General features: G+C 44.3%; 2 non-coding genes across 2 annotated transcripts; one reads left to right on the forward strand and one right to left on the reverse strand.

The window, feature by feature from the left end:
- Positions 1-3,447: 3,447 nt before the first annotated feature.
- Positions 3,448-3,529, reverse strand: trnas-aga (transfer RNA serine (anticodon AGA)). The gene has a single exon. It is a non-coding gene; the product is annotated as a tRNA-Ser (tRNA).
- A 10,727-nt stretch (positions 3,530-14,256) lies between these two features.
- trnas-cga (transfer RNA serine (anticodon CGA)) lies at positions 14,257-14,338 on the forward strand. Its single transcript has one exon. It is a non-coding gene; the product is annotated as a tRNA-Ser (tRNA).
- The last annotated feature ends 5,112 nt before the right edge of the window (positions 14,339-19,450 follow it).

The following is a 19,450-nucleotide window of genomic DNA, read 5'->3' on the forward strand; positions in this document are numbered from 1 at the left end:
CCCTCAGGATTCCCTCCAAAAACTTTCCCACCACTGAGATCAGGCTCACCAGTCTATAGTTCTCTGGCTTGTCCTTACCGCCCTTTTAACCAGTGGCACCACGTTTGCCAACCTCCAGTCTTCCGGCACCTCACCTGTGACTATCGATCTTACAAATATCTCAGCAAGAGGCCCAGTAATCACTTCTCTATTTAATAGCAGAACTAATGCATTGAGGCTAACTAACAGACACACAGTTGAAAGAACAGAGAAAATTGAGGTCTGAGGAAATAGAATCACGATCACAGGAGCTCTCTGTCAACTCACATTACAAAGAGGGATTGCTTGAACAAGACAAATAGAGACACCATACTATCGAGCAGAGTACACCTTCACATCAACTCTCCCACTTGAATCTATAATCTATTAAAAGATAATCAGCACCTGGAAATCAAACTCTGGGAAGGAAATCAAGAATGGGGAAGCAATGGGAAGGGCAGGCAAGTCTTGAAAGTGTGTGGGAAGTGCAAAACATGGTAGAGGAAGAGGAGCAATAGGCATGTTGCGAAGCAGGGAAGGAGCAGAGAGCTCAAGGGCAGCGGAACAGAAAGCAGAAATTAAGAACAGCCAGGTGCAGTGGCTGGGCAGCAGGAGGATTCCGGATAGGGATGTGAAGGCGAGGATTTAGAGAGCTGTGAGACAATACTTCAATTCTCAGTTCCGCACTGCTGAGGACATCCAGGTTCTGGGCCTCCTTCATCATTATTCCTTTACCACCTGACGCCTGGAGGAAGAAGGCCTCATTTTCCACATTGGGACCACTCAATTCCATGGTATCAATGTGGATTTCACAAGTTTCCTCATTTCCCCTCCTCTCACTGCAACTCCGAACTTCCGGCTCAGCGTCATCCTTTATAACATGTCCCATCTGCCAATCTTCCTTCCTACCTATCCACTACACCCTCACCTCCGGCTATCATCTTTATCTCCCACCCCCAAACACTTACTGCACTCTCAGCTACTATGCTCCCAGCCCCACAGCCCACCTACCCATTTATCTTTCCATCACCGAGGCTCCCAGCCACAGTCCTGATGAAGAGTTTTTGCCCGGAACGTCGATTTTCCTGGTACTGGGATGCTGCCTGACCTACTGTGCTTTTTCAGCACTACTCTAATTTTGACACTAATCTCCAGCATCTGCAGTACTCGCTTTCGCCTAGCAGTGAGACAGGCAGGTGGTATGGAGGAAGTCCAAGGGGCAGGAGCTTTGGGATGCATTGGAGGCTTTAGGGGAAAGAGAAAACAGAGGAACAGGTGCAGGCATTTAGTGGAACGGTGACTTGGACAGGGACAATGGGAGGGGCTAGAGATATGGCCAAAGCAGTGAGCAGAGCCGGCAAGGGGATGGGTGCTTAGGAAGGCAGGTAGAAGGCAAGTTTGAGGAACCTGTCAAAAGACAGGGTCTGGAGCAGTGAGGTCAGCTGGGGCAAGGAAGTGAGCAGGTTAAGAGACAAAGTGACAGCGCAAGATGGGCAGCAGGAAGAGGAGGACAGTGGGGAAGGGGTAGACAGTGGCAGGTCCGAAGGTGGTTGCAAGAGGAGAGAGCAGCAGCGACTGTGGTGGGGGTAGGGAGAGAGACACAGGAACATGGGCAGATTCAGTGGTCAACAGGGGACAGAATCTGTGGTCAATAGGGGACAGAATCAGTGGTCAACAGGGAGCAAGTGCAGAGGTGCGGAGATGGGCCTGGCAAATAAGGCAAAGTAGAGGGGCAGTGACCTGGGAGGGGAAAGTACAGCTGGACGGGAAGAGGAAGGGGCAGGCGGGGGTAAAGGGGGGATTGGATAGATTGGGGAGCGACAGCACTGAAACAGGTCCAAGGGATACTTCCGGTGACGTGAACGCCCGTCATCATTGTGCTTTCACAATGCCCACGCGTCCCGGGGTCACCGTGGGTTGCTGGAGCGAAAAGAGCTGCCCCTCTGACCGCACTCTCACGGCTCCAGGCCACTCCGCGGACACACACTTGACCGCAATCCAAACTCTTGACAACCCTCACTCTGGAGACTTCACCGCTTCGCTGCAGCAGCGCCTGCCACGCTGCGGGCTAACGGAACGCCGACCCACCGACCTCGGACGACGTTGATCGTCACCGGGTTCAGTTCGTTGCCACGGTTGCGGATGGAAGTGCCAGCATCTCCGGTACGCGGCGTAGTGACATCATTGCGTAATGACGTATGACGTTGGAGCATGAGGAGTTGTAAATCAAAGTTACTGGGGCTCATTGTTCATTCATCATTCCTCCAGGTTGCCATCTGATGGGAGCACAAGGTAGCACACATGCAGAATAAGGTTGTCGTGCTCTCTGTACCTGTCCGAACAAAAACTTTTCCTTCCTCAAAAGCATCTGTGTTTGCAGAATGGTTAAGGCGTTGAACTTGAAATCTAATAGATTTTCTTCTTGCAAGTTCGAGCGCAGAAAAGTGGTATCATTAAAGAGCAATTCTAACCAGAATAAGAAAGCCATGATCAGGCTAAAAGGCCTCGAAGGGCTGAATTGCCAATGATCGCTCCTAATTCCGAAGCACACCTCTTTCAAGTGAAATTCGAGAATGAATTTTGATGCTTTTGCAGAGTATGAGCTAATCTGCTCTCTGTTTCAACGATAGAAATAAGTTATCTTCATGTAGCTCCATAACACGGATCGATTTCTAACTTCACGAAAGCAATGCAGATTCGAGACCAGTTTGTACTGCTGGTCGCATTCGCTCTCAAAAGATCACACTCTCAATGCAACCTATCTCCTAACATCGGGCAAATAACCCACTAACTTGTCTCTGTGACTCACGCACATAAACCTCGCGGACAGACACCCGTCTGTGTTCTTGCATTTAACTCATGTTCCCTGAATTGTGCCATTTGCTCATGCTTGGCCGTAGAGTCTCAGCTGTTGGCACCTGGCGGTATTCGCAACTGAGAACCCATTTGTGGGACCTGAATTGCATTCCCGATAGAGATCAATTGTAGAGACCTGGCTCCTTCTGAAAAGAGATCTGGCTCTGTGCACTTGGCTATATTCTCAATACAGATCTACATTTCCATATAACTGTACCTGCTGGTACTTGATCGTGTTACCTAAAATGAGCACCTGTCAAAACATAGTTAAATTCTCGGCAGAGTGACGACTTCCAGCGTCTGAAAGACCTGAGCCTGAAGTCTGATTTGAAAAGTTACCAGTTTCGGTTACTAATGCTAATTTAACACAGAACCAGAGTGATTGTGAAAATGCGCTGAAAATGTGTTGCTGGAAAAGCTCAGCAGGTCAGGCGGCATCCAAGGTACAGGAAATTCGACGTTTTGGGCATAAGCCCTTCATCAGAATTGAGAAAATGAATCTGAATAAAATAAGTTGTTGGTTCAGGGAGACGTGGAATAAAACACAGCTGGTTTAAAACAGTTAGTGGTTACCGTAGTCGGCAGGATTCGACCCAACGCCGGGAAATGCCAATGGAGTTCTAATCCATCGCCTTAACCACTCGGCCACAACTACTCACGGCAACACCTTGAAAGGTTGGGAAATTAAAGTCGTATAGATCGCTTTACATTTTTGACATGTTTTCAGGGAGTTGTGCTGACATGAAACTTCACAAGATATTTGAACTGAAATTTTCATCTGAAAATAACTATCCTTGCTTTATCCCTGTCTTATAATACCTGGCAGGGTTTTTTTTACCGCTATAACAGCAAACTACTAGCGATGTTTGCTACTCTAATTTTCATAAAATTAAACAATCACATCGGACAAAAAAAATGTGATTAAATTGACCTACCCGAGAGGGCCTTTTAGTTAAAATTCCAGAGAATGATTCAGGTCCAGAATCCGGAGGGTGGACAAAGAGACAAAGATATAGAAACTGAATGAGAGAGAATGAGCTCAGTTGAAACAATGACATTTGGACTCTGAAATGTATAGGACAAAGTGAGGACTGCAGATGCTGCAGATCAGAGAAGAGAGGGGGTCAGGGGGTTGAATTGAGTATGGTTGCCATTACAAAAGAGAAAGTGCTAGAAAAGCTAAAAGGTCTTAAAATTGATAAATCTCCTTACCCCGAAGGGATACATCATAGAGTTCTGAGAGAGGTGAATGAGGAAATAGCGGAGGCTATTGGTTAAGATCTTTCAAAAGTTACTGGAGTCAGGAAAGTCCCGGATGATTAGAAGATCGCTGTTGTAACCCCATTGTTCAAGAAAGCATCAATACAAAAGATGGAAAATTTTAGGCCAATTAGCCTAACCTCAGTTGTTGCTAAAATTCTAGAATCCATCATTAAGTATGAGGTTTCTAAATTCTTGGAAGAGCAAAGCCTGATTAGAACAAGTCAACAAGGATTTAGTAAGGGGAAGTCGTGTCTGACAAAACTGTTGGAATTCTTTGAAGAGGTGACAAGTAGGTTAGACCAGGGAAACCCTGTGGATGTGGTCTATCTAGATTTCCAAAAGGTATTTGATAAGGTGCCACACGGGAGACTGCTGAGCAAGGTCATGGCCCATGGTGTTCGAGGTGAGCAACTGGTATGGATTGAGGATTGGCTGTCTGATAGAAGGCAGAGAGTTGGGATAAAAGGTTCTTTTTTGGAATGGCAGCTTGTGACAAGCGGTGTCCCGCAGGGTTCAGTGTTGGGACCCCAGCTGTTCACATTATATATTAATGATCTGGATGGTACAAAGTTAGGTGGACAGGCAAGTAGTACTGTGGAAGTGGGGAGGCTACAGAAGGATCCAGACAGTTTGGGAGAGTGGTCCAGGAAATGGCTGATGGAATTCAAATTAAGCAAATGCGAGTTCTTGCTCTTTGGAAAAAAGAATAAAAGCATAGACTACTTTATAAACGGTGAGAAAATTCGTAAAGCCAAAGTACAAAGGGATCTGAGAGTGCTAGTCGAGGATCCTCTAAAGGTAAACATGCCAGTTGAGTCCATGATTAAGAAAGCGAATGCAATGTTGTCAGTTATCTCAAGAGGGTTGAAATATAAAAGCACCGTTGTGCTACTGAGACTTTATAAAGCTCTGGTTAGGCCCCATTTGGAGTAGTGTCCAGTTTTGGTCCCCATACCTCAGGAAGGACATACTGGCACTGGAGCTTGTCCAGCGGAGATTCACATGGATGATCCCTGGAATGTTCGGTCTAACATCTGAGGAATGGCTGAGGATCCTGGGATTGTATTCATTGGAGTTCAGAAGATTAAGGGGAGTTTTAATAGAAACTTACAAGATAATACATGACTTGGAAAGGGTGGACGCAAGGAAATTGTTTCCGTTAGGCGAGGACAATAGGACCCGTGGACACAGCCTTAGAATTAGAGAGGGTCAATTCAGAACAGAAATGCGGAGACATTTCTTCAGCCAGAGAATGGTGGGCCTGTGAAATTCATTGCCGCAGAGTGCAGTGGAGGCAGGGATGCTGAATGTTTTCAAGGCAGAGATTGATAAATTCTTGATGTCACAAGGAATTAAGGGCTACGGGGAGAATGCTGGTAAGTGGAGTTGAAATGCCCATCAGCCATGATTGAATGGAGGATTGGATTCGACGGGCCGAATGGCCTTACTTCCACTTCAATGTGTTATGGTCTTATGGAGAGTGTGGTGCTGGAAAAGCACAGCAGATCAGGCAGCACTGAAATCGATGTTTAGGGCACAAGCCTTTCATCAGGAAGGGATCTACCCGAATCATCAATTCTCCTCTCCATCGGGTGCAGCCTGACCTGCTTTGCTTTTCCAGCACCGCATTCTCGACTCTGAAATGTATAGGGGAAAGTGAGGACTGCAGAAGCTGGAGATCAGAACTGAAAATGTGTTGCTGGAAAAGCGCAGCAGGTCAGGCAGCATCCAAGGAGCAGGAGAATCGGCGTTTCAGGCATGAGCCCTTCTTCAGGAGTGAGGAGAGTTTGCCAAGCAGGCTAAAATAAAAGGTAGGGAGGAGGGACTTGGGGGAGGGGCGTTGGAAACGCGATAGGTTGAAGGAGGTTAAGGTTAGGGTGATAGGCCAGAGTGGGTGTGGGCGCAGAGAGGTCAGAAAAAGATTGCAGATTAGGAAGGTGGTGCTGAGTTCGAGGGTTAGGACTGAGACAAGGTTGGGGGTTAGGGAAAATGAGGAAACTGGAGAAATCTGAGTTCATCCATTGTGGTTGGAGGGTTCCTAGGTGGAAGATGAGGAACCCTTCCTCCAGCCGTCGTGTTGCTATGGTGTCGCGATAGAGGAGTGCAAGGACTTGCATGTCCTTGGTGGAGTGGGAGGTGGAGTTGAAGTGTTGAGCCACGGGGTGGTTGGGTTGGTTAGTTGGTCCGGGTGTCCCAGAGGTATTCTATGAAACGTTCAGCAAGTAGGCGGCCTGTCTCAAGAGGAGGACACATTGGGTGCAGTGGATGCAGTAAATGATGTGTGTGGAGGTGAAGGTGAATTTGTGGTGGATATGGAAGGGGGGAGGTGTGGGCGCAACTTTTGCATTTCTGGCAGTTGCAGGGGAAGGTGCCGGGAGTGGAAGTTGGGTTGGTGGAGGGTGTGGACCCGACAAGCGAGTCATGGAGAGATTGTTTTTTTTTTGAACGCTGATAGGTGAGGGGAGGGAAATATATCCCTGGATGTGGGGTCTGTTTGGAAGTGGCGGAAATGATGACGGATGCTGTGATGTATATGGAGATTAGTGGGGTGGGAGGTGAGGACCAGTGGGGATCTGTCCTGGTGGCGATTGGAGGGGCGGGGCTCAAGGGAGGAGAAGCGGGAAGTGGAGGAGATGCGGTGGAGAGCATCATCGATCAAGTCTGGGGGGAAACTGCGGTCTTTGAAGAAGGAGGCCATCTGGGTTGTCCGGTATTGGAACTGGTCTTGCTGGGGGCAGATGCAGCGGAGACAAAGGAGTTGGGAATATGGGATGACGTTTTTACAGGAGCCAGGGTGGGAGGAGGTGTAGTCTAGGTAACTGTGGTAGTCGGTCGGTTTATAGTAAATGTCCGTGTTGATACAGTCACCCGAGATAGAAATGGAGAGGTCTCGGAAGGGGAGGGAGGAGTCTGAGATGGTCCAGGTAAATTTGAGGTCGGGTGGAAGGTGTTGGTAAAGTGGATGAACTGTTCAACGTCCTCATGGGAGCATGAGGCAGCGCCAATATAGTCATCGATGTAGCGGAGGAAAAGGTGGGGGTGGTGCCAGTGTACCTGCGGAAGATGGACTGTTCCACAGATCATACGAAGACGCTGGAATAGCTGGGGCCCATGTGGGTGTCCATGGCAACTCCTTTGGTTTGGAGGAAGTGGGAGGATTAGAAAGAGAAGTTGTTCAGAGTGATGACCAATTCAGTCAGTTGAAGGAGGGTGTCAATGGAAGGGTACTGGTTAGTGCGGCAGGAAAGGAAGAAGCAGAGGGCTTTGAGTTCTTCATGATGGGGGATGGAGATGTACAGGGACTGGATGTCCATGGTGAAGATAAGGCGTTGTGGGGACTGGGGAAGAGAAAATCATGTAGGAGTTGGAGGGGGTGTATGGTGTCCCGAATGTAGGTGGGGAGTTCTTGGACTAAGAGGGACAGGACCGTGTCTAGGTATGCAGAAATGAGTTCTGTGGGGCAGGAACAGGCTGAGACAATGGATCAGCCGGGGCAGTCAGGTTTGTGGATTTTTGGCAGGGAATAGAAATTGGCGGTGCGGGGTTGTGGAACTATGAGGTTGGAGGAAGTGGATGGGAGATCCCCTGAGGTGATGAGATTATGGATGGTCTGGTAGATGATGGTTTGGTGCTGGGAAGTGGGGTCATGGTCAAGGGGGCCATAGGAGGAGGTGTCCGCGAGCTGGCGTTTAGCCTCAGTGGATTAAAGGTTGGTGCACCAAACTACGATCGTGCCTCCCTTGTCTGCAGGTTTGATAGTAATTTTGGGGTTGGAACGGAGCGAGTGGGGGATTTGTCGGTTTCATGATTCCAGCTCTTTGGTCGTTCAGGAAGATATGAATTGCTTCCATTGTCATGAATTTGAGATGTCCAAGAGCACCTTCAGGCATACGGTCTATAATTTGTGGATAATACGTCGATTCTGCAGGTGCCAAAGGATCATCTTTGGAACAATAGATAATTATGCAATTACTACACATGCCATTATTTATGAGCTGCAAATGTAGCCAATATGAAAATTAGTTGAATTTTAAACTGCTCAGTTGAAAATTATATCCTCCAGGAAACAACAATGGCGTATCAGAAAAGGAAATGTTTAGAGAAACAAATATTTGCCCATTACAGAAGAACGTTTAGAACATTTAAATGGTAAAAATGTCAGAAAAACTAAATTATCACCATGTGTCTATCCCCACACAGAAAGAGCAAGGGTGGTCGGTTAGATTGCTCCGAAGGCTACTGATGCTAGGCTGCGTCCAGCTTACAACAGAAAACAAATCAATGGCCATCCTTCAGCTTTACAGAAATTTGATCTACAGCCGCTGGAAATACACAGCAGCACTGACAACATCGTGAATCCAAAAGAGAGTTACACTTTTAAACTGGTATCCTTCCATTAGAATTATAAAAAAATCTGCCAGATCTGCTCAGCATTTCCATAATTTTCCATGTTTTGTCTCTCCCATATTCAAAGGAGTAATGTGAGTCTACATCTGAAGCAGCCATGAATACAATCAATAATTTGAGCTGTTATACAAAAGAGAAGAACTGTAGGAAATTCTCCAACAGTTCTCAAAGAATTGAAAACGTGCCTACAAGTTGAATGTTTAAAAGGTCAACATACACCTGGCCCCTAAAATGGTAGTTTTGATTGTTAATTATCCCTGCGTGCAAGGTGTTCAAAAAAGTTAGTGAAGGAAGAAAAGGAGGACAATTGGTTAAATTGTTATCATGTCTCGCAAACTTGATTGATGAGGGCAATGTGATCTGTATGGACTTCAGTAAGGCATTTGACAAGGTTCCCCATGGGAGACTGGTTAGTAAGGTTAGATCTCATGGAATATATAGAACATAGAACAATACAGCACAGAACAGGCTTATCTAAGGATTGTTTAAATCTCTCTCATGTGGCTGAGTTGGCTACATTAGCAAGTAGGGCATTCCATTTCGTTGTCTGCCAGCACTTTTGTGTGACCCTGAAATCCTGTCCCTGTCCTTCGTACTCTCAGCCTCCTGTGCACTGCAAATACACCTCGGTTCCCATCCCCTGCTGAGCTAGTTTAAAGGTAAATTCTATAACTGCAGATGCTGGAAACCAGATTCTGGAGTAGAGTGGTGCTGGAAAAGCACAGCAGTTCAGGCAGCATCCGAGGAGCAAGAAAAACTACGTTTCGGCAAAAGCCCTTCATCAGGAATACAGGAGCTAGTTTAAATCCAAACGAATGGCACCAGCAAATTTCCCACCCAGGATATTCGTACCCCGCTTGTTCAAGTAAAGACTGTCCTGTTTGTAAAAGTTCCACCTTCCTCAGAATGAGCCCCAATGGACCAAGTATCTGAAACCCTCCCTCCTGTCCCATACTTGCAGCCACGTGTTCAGCTGATATCTCTCCCTAGTCCTTGCCTCGCTGTCACGTGGTACGGGTAACAAACCAGAGACAACAACTCTGTTTATTCTAGCTCTCAGCTTGCACTCTAGCTCCTTGAAATTCTGCCTTACATCCCTATCCCTCTTTCTACCTGTGTCGTTGGTACTTACATGGACAATGAATTGAGGCTGGTCACCCTCTCACTTCAGCACCCCAAAGATACGATCCGAGACATCACGGACCCTGGCACCTGGGAGTCAACACACCCAACATGAGTCTCGTTCGCTCCCAACAAACCTTCTATCTGAACCTCCAAATGTTGAGTCCCTAATAACTGAAAATCTCCTCCTTTCCCTCCTTCTCTTCTGTACAGCAGGGACAGGCTCTGTGCCCCACTTCATACCAATGGTAAGATGTCCCCCTCAACAATATCCAAAACGGTATACATGTGTTTCATGGGAAACGGCCACAGGAGATCCCACCACTGATTCTTATTTTTTCCCCTTCGAAGAGTCACCCAGCTTTCTTCGTGTTGGGAGTACTAGCCATTTGGGTACAGAACTGGCTCAAAGGTCGAAGATAGAGCGTGGTGGACGAGGGCTGTTTTTCAGAGTGGAGGCCTGTGACCAATGGAGTGCAACAAGGATCGGTCATGGATTCACTATTTTTCATTAGTTATATAAATGATTTGGATGTGAGCAAAAGTGGTATGGTTGTTAAGTTTGCAGATGACACCAACATTGGAGGTATAGTGGACAGCAAAGAAGGTTAATTCAGATTACAACGGGATCTTGATCAGATGGACCAATGGGCTGAGAAGTGGCAGATGGAATTTAATTTAGATAAATGTTAGCTGCTGCATTTTGGGAAAACAAATATTAGCCGAACTTATACACTGAATGCAAAGGTCCTATGGAGTGTTGTTGAACAAAGAAACCTAGAAATGCCGGTTCATAGCTCCTTCGGAAAAAAGTGGCAGGTAGATAGGATAGTGAAGAAGGTGTTTGGTATGCTTTCTTTTATTGGTCAGAGTATTGAGTACGGAAGTTGGAAGGTCAGATTACGGCTGTACGGGACATTAGTTAGGTCACTGTTGGAATAGTGCATGCAATTCTGGTCTGCTTCCTATCGGAAAGATGTAGTGAAACTTGAAAGGGTTCAGAAAGGATTTACAAGGATGTTGCCAGGGTTGGAGGATTCAGGCTATCGGGATAGGTTGAATAGGTTAGCGCTCTTTTCCCTGGAGCGTCAGAGGCTGATGGATGGGATTATAGAGATTTACAAAATTATGAGGGTCATGGATAGGATAAATAAATAAAGTCTTTTCCCTGGGGTCGTTGAGTCCATATCCAGAGTGCATAGGTTTATAGAGAGAGGGGAAAGATATCAAAGATATCTAAGGCTCAACGTTTTCACACAGAGACTTGCACATATATGGAATGAGCTGCCAGAGGAACTGGTGAAGGGGAGTGCAATTGCAACATTTAAAAGGCACCTGGATAGGTATAGGAAAAGGAAGGGTTTCGATAGGTATGGTCCAGGTCCTGGCAGGTGGGACTAGATTGGATTGGGATGTCTGGTCAGCGTGGACGTGTTGGGCCAAATGGTCTGTTTCCATGCTGTACACTCTACGACATCGGGATTCTGTGGATGAAGAGAACATCGAACTGATGAAATAGGACAACGTAGGAATTTCAAAGACAACATCTGGCGAAAGGTAGAGACTAAAAAGTGTTCACAGACACTGAATAGTCCAGTTGAGAGGCCAGCTGATCTGGAAAGGTGAACAAATTGTGAACACAGCTCATACTGAGAAAGCCAATGACAACATTTTGCATCATACTTCAGGATTGTTAAGATGATTGTAGCATCTTATTTAGATATGACTGACCATATTTCCACATAATTGCACACAGCAAAATCATTCAGACCTCCAAATTTTATCGACGTTGAATTGCTGCTCATTGATTCTCCCATGCTGACTAACATGAAAAATAAGTGGTTTATCAAAACTACCATCACGAATATCCATCAATGCCTAATAATTCTGACTCAGTGATCTACGAGATAATTTGAACACGTTGGCACTTCTTTCTCTTAATTTAAGTTAGTGTCTTCACTCCTTCTTCCAAGTATACACTGACGCATTTTCACTCATACTCCAAATTCAGTGTGATGCTCGTTCCTCCACCCACGGTTTTATATGGACATTCTATCAAGTTCCTTCACTTTCAATTTATTCTGTTCTTTCCTTGTCTTCAGAGCAAGAAATGTCATCACAGATGATTCTCTAATTATGACATGCATTTTAACAATGCTTTTGATAAGGCCTCACATGGAGAAGTTAATTGCAAAAATTGAACGATTTGAAATTTGGGAGAATATTCTCATATGGATTTGAATTAGTTGGCAAACAAAAACAAAATGGAACCAAACTGTCCATTTTTTTCTCTCGCTGATGCATTGGTTAACAGTATATTGCTGCAAAATAAAACTAAGTGGGGTTTGAGTGAGGAAGATAACTGGAAGCATCAGGGCATTCTAGAAACATTGCACATGCAAGCAAGGTGATGTAGTGCAGTGTGAATCAGTATGCATTTATGCAAACTGATGTGAAAACAGAAAGGTGGCTTATTATTTCAAAATTATATATTGGGAAATATAGCCTTTAATTTAGGACCTGGGTGTCTTTACAAACCAGTCAATGAAAATATAGATATATAGACTAGACCTGGAATTTTGCGTACTGTTTTGATCTCCCCGCCTTACAGAGGATGCACTTACCAGATAGGGAGTACAGGAGCACTTGAAATGGCAGTAATGTCACTTAAGAGTAGATTGCCTCAGCCAGGTATGTATCCACTTGAGGTTAGGCAAATGGAACAGAATCTGATTGAAATGCATAAAATTCTCACAGGAATAGAGAGAGAGTAGCTGGATGTTTTCACTCTGGTTGCAGAGTATCGAACGAGGAATCTAGACTTAGTATTGAACATCGAACATAGAACAATACAATGCAGAACAGGCCCTTCGGCCCTCAATGTGAACTAATCTAACCCTACACTATCGCACCATCATCCATATTCTTATCCACGGACTGTTTAAATACGCTTAATGTGACTGAGTTAACTACAGTACCAGGCATGGCTTCACATAACTTAAAGGTCCTCAAAGACCGAATATCCACGGCTCACTATAGTGGAGAATTGTAAAACTTCTCAAGGCTTAGACTAAAATTAAATAGTCCTTATCGTGGTCATAAATCGCAATACCTTATTTTAAAATTGTACCCAACTGCTTCGAGATTCAGGAAGGAGGGAACACAATTTAAATCCACTATCCTGTTTATCTCTTCAAATATTTTGCAACTTTCCATGAGATTACCTGTCATGTTTGAAGCTGTAGAAAATTAAGGTCGGATTTCCTCAATTTCAATTCACAGGACAAAGGCCCAACTATTGTGTCAAGACTAATGAACATTCTTGGTATTCCTTACACCGCAATAGTATCTTTCCGAAATTGTGGATTGTATCTCAAGTCCGCTCTAATCAGGCAACCATACATTGGAACTAAGACTTCTTTCTCGTGCCCTAAAATCCTTCAGCTGGAAAGGTTGTCATTCTGCAGCGTTCACAACAGATTTCTGTAACTGCTGCGAGACATCAATGACTTATTAAAAACCACGCCAAGCTGCATTTCTACAAGTCTGTGCATCAGACATTCTACATCAATCAGTTTTCAAGCTGTTACCTTCGACAAAATAATCTACACATCTTTCCCACTTGGCAAGTATGATGAAGTCAAATAGTTGCTATTTATTAAATCATGAGGGTCACAGATAGAGTCTAAAAGGTATTTTTTTCCCGCTGGTGAGGGAACCCAAAACTAGAAGCATCGGTTTAAAATGAGAGGGTAAAGATTTAAAAGGAACCTAAGGGGCATCTTTTTCATGCCTGTCTCGAATGAGCTGCCAGAAAAAAGTGGTGGAGACTGGTACAACTGCAAGACTTAATGGCATCTGGATGGGTATATGAATAACATAGATTTAGCGGGATGTAGGGCAAATGTTGGCAAATGAGAAGAGATTAATTTAGGATATCTGCTCAACATGGTCATGTTGGACCGAAGGTTCGTTTTCCGTGCTGTATTGCTCTATGACTTGATGACTCGAGAATCACCACAAACAGAATGCAATTGAATTCCGCCAAACCATTTTTCAGCTCCAACTCTTCGGTCAATCTTATTCTCTTATACTCACAAGTTCTTTAGATGATGTCCGGACATAAGGGTTCTCATTCCTGGAACCATTGCTGTAAATCGGTTCTGCATTCTTTCTAATTTCTACAACCTTTCTCTCATGTGCGACAGTGTTTAGTTAATTTTCATGTACATTTCTGATATCATATTGCGCTGAATATTAAAACTCAGCGGCACATCCACTACGGGACCAGGTGCTGGACAATTTAGTCAACATTGATCGGAAATGCGGATACAATGAGGCAAATGGCTTGTTTTCGTGTGGTGTAAATTCGGTAACTGTGTAAGTCCTACAAAGAAACATTTCCTCAAGTTCAGCTCTGTCAGAATCCAGGTTGCGATGAGTGCCTGTCAAACTGAAAAGGTGACGTTCGCCTGGGTCTCTGCAAAGGATTAGGTAAAATTTATTGGGTGCTAACAATTTGTTCTTCCAACAGCTTACATGTTTCATGGATTCGGTTGTTTTACTATGAAAATGATGCCCACCGATGGCGCTGTGATGGCCGAGAGGTTAAGGCGTTGGATTCGAAATCCAATGGGGATTCCCTGCGTAGGTTCGAATCCTGCTCACAGCGTTGATTTCGTTGGACTTTTTTGGTGCTGTTATTTAATAAATTGGAGCTGGAACTTCACGTTTAATTATAAGTCAATTTTCGATGGAAAGAATCAGAATCAATTTGCAAACTGAACAAGCCAGCGAAAAGAGTAAATTATATGTCGAGACAGGAAACAAAAACGTCAAAATCCAACATGAGTAAGTTTCAATACAATTAAAGAATAATCGTGAAATTTGAATTTTCGGATGGGTGGGAAGCAAGGTAAAACAGGTAACTGCAAAGAATGAATGCTTCATTTTCTACGATCTGTTGAATGACAAGCTGAGATAATATTTCAGACCCACATTTTGGAATTATTCCACGTTATCATTGTCACAGAGTCGTACAGAGGTAGAGCAAGGAGACAGACCTCTTGGTCCAATTCGTCCATGCAGACCAGATATCCTAACATAATCTATTCCCTTTTGCCAGCACTCGTTATTTATCCCGCTAAACACTTTTTATTCACAAAATCATCCAGGTTGCTTTTAAGTGATGGAATTGTACCCGACTCCACCACTTCCTCTGGCAGCTCCTTCCATGCACATACCACCCTCTGAGTGAAAAAGGTGTCCCTTAGATTCCTTGAACAGCTTTCAACTCTAATCCTAAACATATGTTTAGTTCTGGATTCCACCACCCGAGGGAAAAAACCTATTCTATCGACCTTATTCATGCTCGTCGTGATTTCATAAACCTCTATAAAGTCACCCCTCAGCCAGCCCTAGCATATTCAGCCACTCCCTACCGCTCAAATCCTCCAACCCAGGGAACGTCCCTGTCAATCTTTTGTGAACCTGTTCAGGTTTCGCGACATGCTTCTGATAGGAAGGAAACCAAAATTGTATGCAATATTCCGAAAGTGATCTAACTAGTGTCCTGTATAGTCGCATCATGATCTCCCAACAACAATACTAATGCTTTGACCAATGAAGGGAAGAATATTAAGCACGTTCTTGACTATCCTATTTACGTGCGATTCTGCTTTGAAGAAATTATGAAGTTTCACTCCACGGTCTCTTTGTTCAGCAACACTTCCAAAATCCTTGCCATTAAGTGTAGATCTGTAAAAAAATCACAGTGGACAATAGGTGTTCCCTGAACGAGTCCCCAGTTTTGCGCTAGATCACTCTGATATGGAGGAGACCACACCAGGAGCAACAGATACAGTATATCAGTTTTGAGGAAATGTAGGAAAATCTCTAGTAGATTGGAATAAGTCTTTGGGGCCTTGGAGGGTCATAAGAGACAGTAGCTTAAACGAGAGAGCTAGGAGAGAAGCTTATTTGTTATTTCTACCATATACATCTGACACAATAAAAAGAAGGCAATGTTGCTCATGACCAAATTGCCATTAAACACAGTCTACACGACAGTACAGTCATACACACGACACCTTAATGTGCATAAAAAGTGCATGCAAGACAGCGCAGTTATTCATGACAAGTCAAGACAATAGATACAATGGTGGACAAATTACAATGTAACATTGAATGATCGTTAATAAAATATTGTTTTAGCAGCCATTCAAAACATCATACAAAAATTTCAAATGGACGAGAGTGTGATCATACTGTGTCAAGAAATCTGATGGCTGAGGTGAAGAAACTTTTGCAGAGTCTGACTGTGAGTGATTGAATGCTCTGTTTACTTTTGCCAGATGGCAGGAGTGTGAAGAATTTGAATCAAAGATCTGTGGGGTCGTCCACCATGCTGTTGGCCTTGCAAATGCAGCGTGTGGTGAAGATGTCTGTAGAGGAGAGATGAAGATTTCAATAAAGGCAAATTACTGCTGATGCTGGAATTTGAAACCAAAAGAGAAAATGCTGGAAAATCTTAGCAGGTCTGGCAGCATCTGTAAGGAGAGAAAAGAACTGACGTTTCGAGTCTAACTGGTCCTTTATCAAAGCTAAATAAAAAGGATAAATAGGGAAGCATTTATACTAGGGTGAGAGAAGGTGAGTCATGCCTCCAGCAACAAAGGTAGCAATAAATTGCAACTGAGGAAGGAAATATGGCTGTGGAAGCGAGTAGACAGCAAATTTAGCACATTTATTGCTACATTTGCTTCTGGAGCCATGACTCACCTTCTCTCAGCCTAGCATAAATACCTCTCTATTTCAGTGATCGTCTCAGGTGTCCTCACGACCCGTTGTCAGATCTTATGATTCAAGACAGTGCAATTCTGAACCAGGCAGTGATGCAGCTGCTCAGCGTATTCTCAATTAACCCTGTTTCGAATGTGGTGAGGATAGGAGCTTTCCTCAACCTTCGCAGACATCAGAGACGTGCTGGGCTTTCTTGGCTATAAAGGCCGTGTTGAATGACCATGTGAGCTTATCTGCTATATGATTGCAACGACATTTGGTGCTCTTTACAATCTCCACGGAGAAGCCATCGACATCCAGCAGAGTTTGATCGCTCTGTGCCCTCCTGAAGTCAACAACCATCTCTTTCGTTTTTCCACGTTCATAGACAGGTTGTTGGCTCTGCACTAGTCTTTCAGCACAGCATCTTCTCTCTGTATGCTTGCTCTTCATTCCTGTGATTAAGACCCACTACTGCCGCGTCAACAGTGAAGTTAATAATAGAATTTCCGTTGGACATCAATGCTCAATCGTATGAAAGCAGGGTGAACAGCAGTCAACTGAGCACACAGCCCCGGGGTTTCCCCGTGCTCAGTGTGATGATTTTGAAGATGCTGTTCCCAATCCGGGCTGTCTCAGGTGTCCCAGTCATTAGGTCCAGGGTCCAGTTACAGAGGAACGTATTCAAGCGCAGTGCACACAGCTTTCCAAACAGGTGCTGACGAATGATACTGCTGAATGCAGAACTGAAGTTAATGAACAGTAATCTGATGTAGGTGTCCTTCTTCAACAGGTGGGTGAGGGCCAGATGCAGGGTGGTGGAGATAGCATCATCTGTTGAGCGGTTGGAACGATGCACACACTGCAGAGTATCCAGTGAAGGTGGGTTGGGGCGGTGGGCAGCAGGGTCCTAATATACCTCATCACGGGCCTCTCGAAACAATTCATGATGTTTTGTGTTAATGAAACTGGACAGTAGTTATTGAGGCAAGACACTGAAGACTTCTTCGACACAGGGACGATGGTAGTTGCCTTGAAGCACGTTGGAACAATGACACAGCTCAGAGAAATGTGAAAGATGTCCAAAAGAACATCCACCAGCACGTCAGAGCATCCTCTGAGCATTCTGCATGCGATGTTGTGTGGACCAGAAGTCTTATGTGGGTTGACTCTGCATAGAGTTTTCCTCACGTCAGTCGTGATAAGACTCAAAACGTAGTCATTGGGAGGCGAGATGGTCCTCCTAGCTTCCACATCATTTCATGCCTCAAACCACGCAAATAAGTTATTCATATCATCAGGGAGGGTGGATATCACCAGCACAAGAAGGTGATGCTATGCTGTGGCTGTTGGTGGTCTTACTACTCTTCTACATGCTCTGCATATTGCTGCTGTCCTGAAAAAGGTGGTATATTCTCTGTGCGTATGCAAGCTTTGACTCTTTGATGGCCCATGATTACCATCTATAGGTGCCTAAAGGGGTGACTTGGTGAATAAGTGCATGAAAATTATAGCCTCATATAGCACTTTTTAAAATAGAATAATTACAGTGCGGAACAGGTCCTTCGACTCCACAAGGCCACACCACCGCTGCAAGAGTAACCCAATCGGACACATTCCCCTACTCCATTATGCCGTATTTACACGTGACAAATGCACATAACCAACACATCCTGGAAAACTGTGGCGAATGTCACATGGCCAGTTCCTCTCATCTGCACATCTTCAGATTGTGGGAGATTATTACAGCATCATGGACGAGAAGTTCAGGCGCAGGAAAAAGAACCATGGACCATTTCTCACTCACTACGGCTGAGTTATGACAAAAGGTGTGCCTGACATTTTGTTCTTGTGACGGTGACTAAAAATGACCGAGTTACGTTTCTTGATGCGCACTCCAAATTTTTTCAGAATATAACCTTTTTGCAAGATGTACTTAGGATTGAAAAATTAAAAAAAAGCACATTCTTTCAATGTCTGCTTCACTCCATGGGCATCTGTCCACAAATTCCCTTACTATTTCGTGCAATATTTTAAAGTAACGCTTATTTTCAATGCTGACAATGTCCATTCTGCTGTCACGCTGGTGAGTGGAGGTACCTGTTATTATTTCATCGTTTGATTCACCAGAGACATTTAGGGTGGCGGATCAGCTACAATATAACGCCACATCCACACGCACCTTTTTCAAACTCAATGTCCTCTGAGCAACTAGGGATGTATTATAAACGCTGACCTAGACAGTCACATAATCATACCATGAATGATTTTTTTGAAAATCAACAGTGAGACGTTAGCGAATGGAATGCACGAGATGGAAATGTCCTGGAAACAAAAACGACTGAGGCATTCAAGAGGGAATTGGATAATGATATGGATAGAAATAGTGTGCAAAGTTACGGCGAAAAATCAGTAGATATTCATGAGGTAATAATTCTCATTTAACAATTGCTACCAGGCACGTTTCAGAGGAGGCTCACTAGAATGGTCCCAGGAATGAAAAGCTTCACACATGTGGAACATTTGATGACTCTGCGTCTTTACCGGATGGAATTTAGAAGAATGATGGGGTATCTCATTAAATGATAAATAATACTGAATGGCCAAGGCAGAGTAGATGTTGGAAAGGTGTTTGCATTTTTCGGAGAGACTGGTACCCGAGTACGTAGCTTTAGGGTAAAGTGAAGACATTTTTGAACGGAGTGAAAGAGAAACCTTTTTAGACAGAGAGTGGTGAATCAAGGGAATTCATTGCCAAAGAAGGCTATAGAAGCCATGTCATTGAGTATATTTATGGCTTAGGCAGGTTAATGAATAATAATGTGAATCAGGATTACGGGGAGAAGGCAGGAGACTTGGATTGAGAACCTGATCCGCCATGATTGAAAGGAGGAGCAGACCCAATGGCTTTAATTTTGTAATTTCTGCTTCTATACCTTATGGTCTCAGACATACCGAATGTCATCCTTTTCCGCCATAACAATGTTGTGATTCTATGAACTGT

The sequence above is a fragment of the Hemiscyllium ocellatum genome, chromosome 35 (assembly GCF_020745735.1).
Source record: "Hemiscyllium ocellatum isolate sHemOce1 chromosome 35, sHemOce1.pat.X.cur, whole genome shotgun sequence".
Classification (NCBI taxonomy): Eukaryota; Metazoa; Chordata; class Chondrichthyes; order Orectolobiformes; family Hemiscylliidae; genus Hemiscyllium; species Hemiscyllium ocellatum.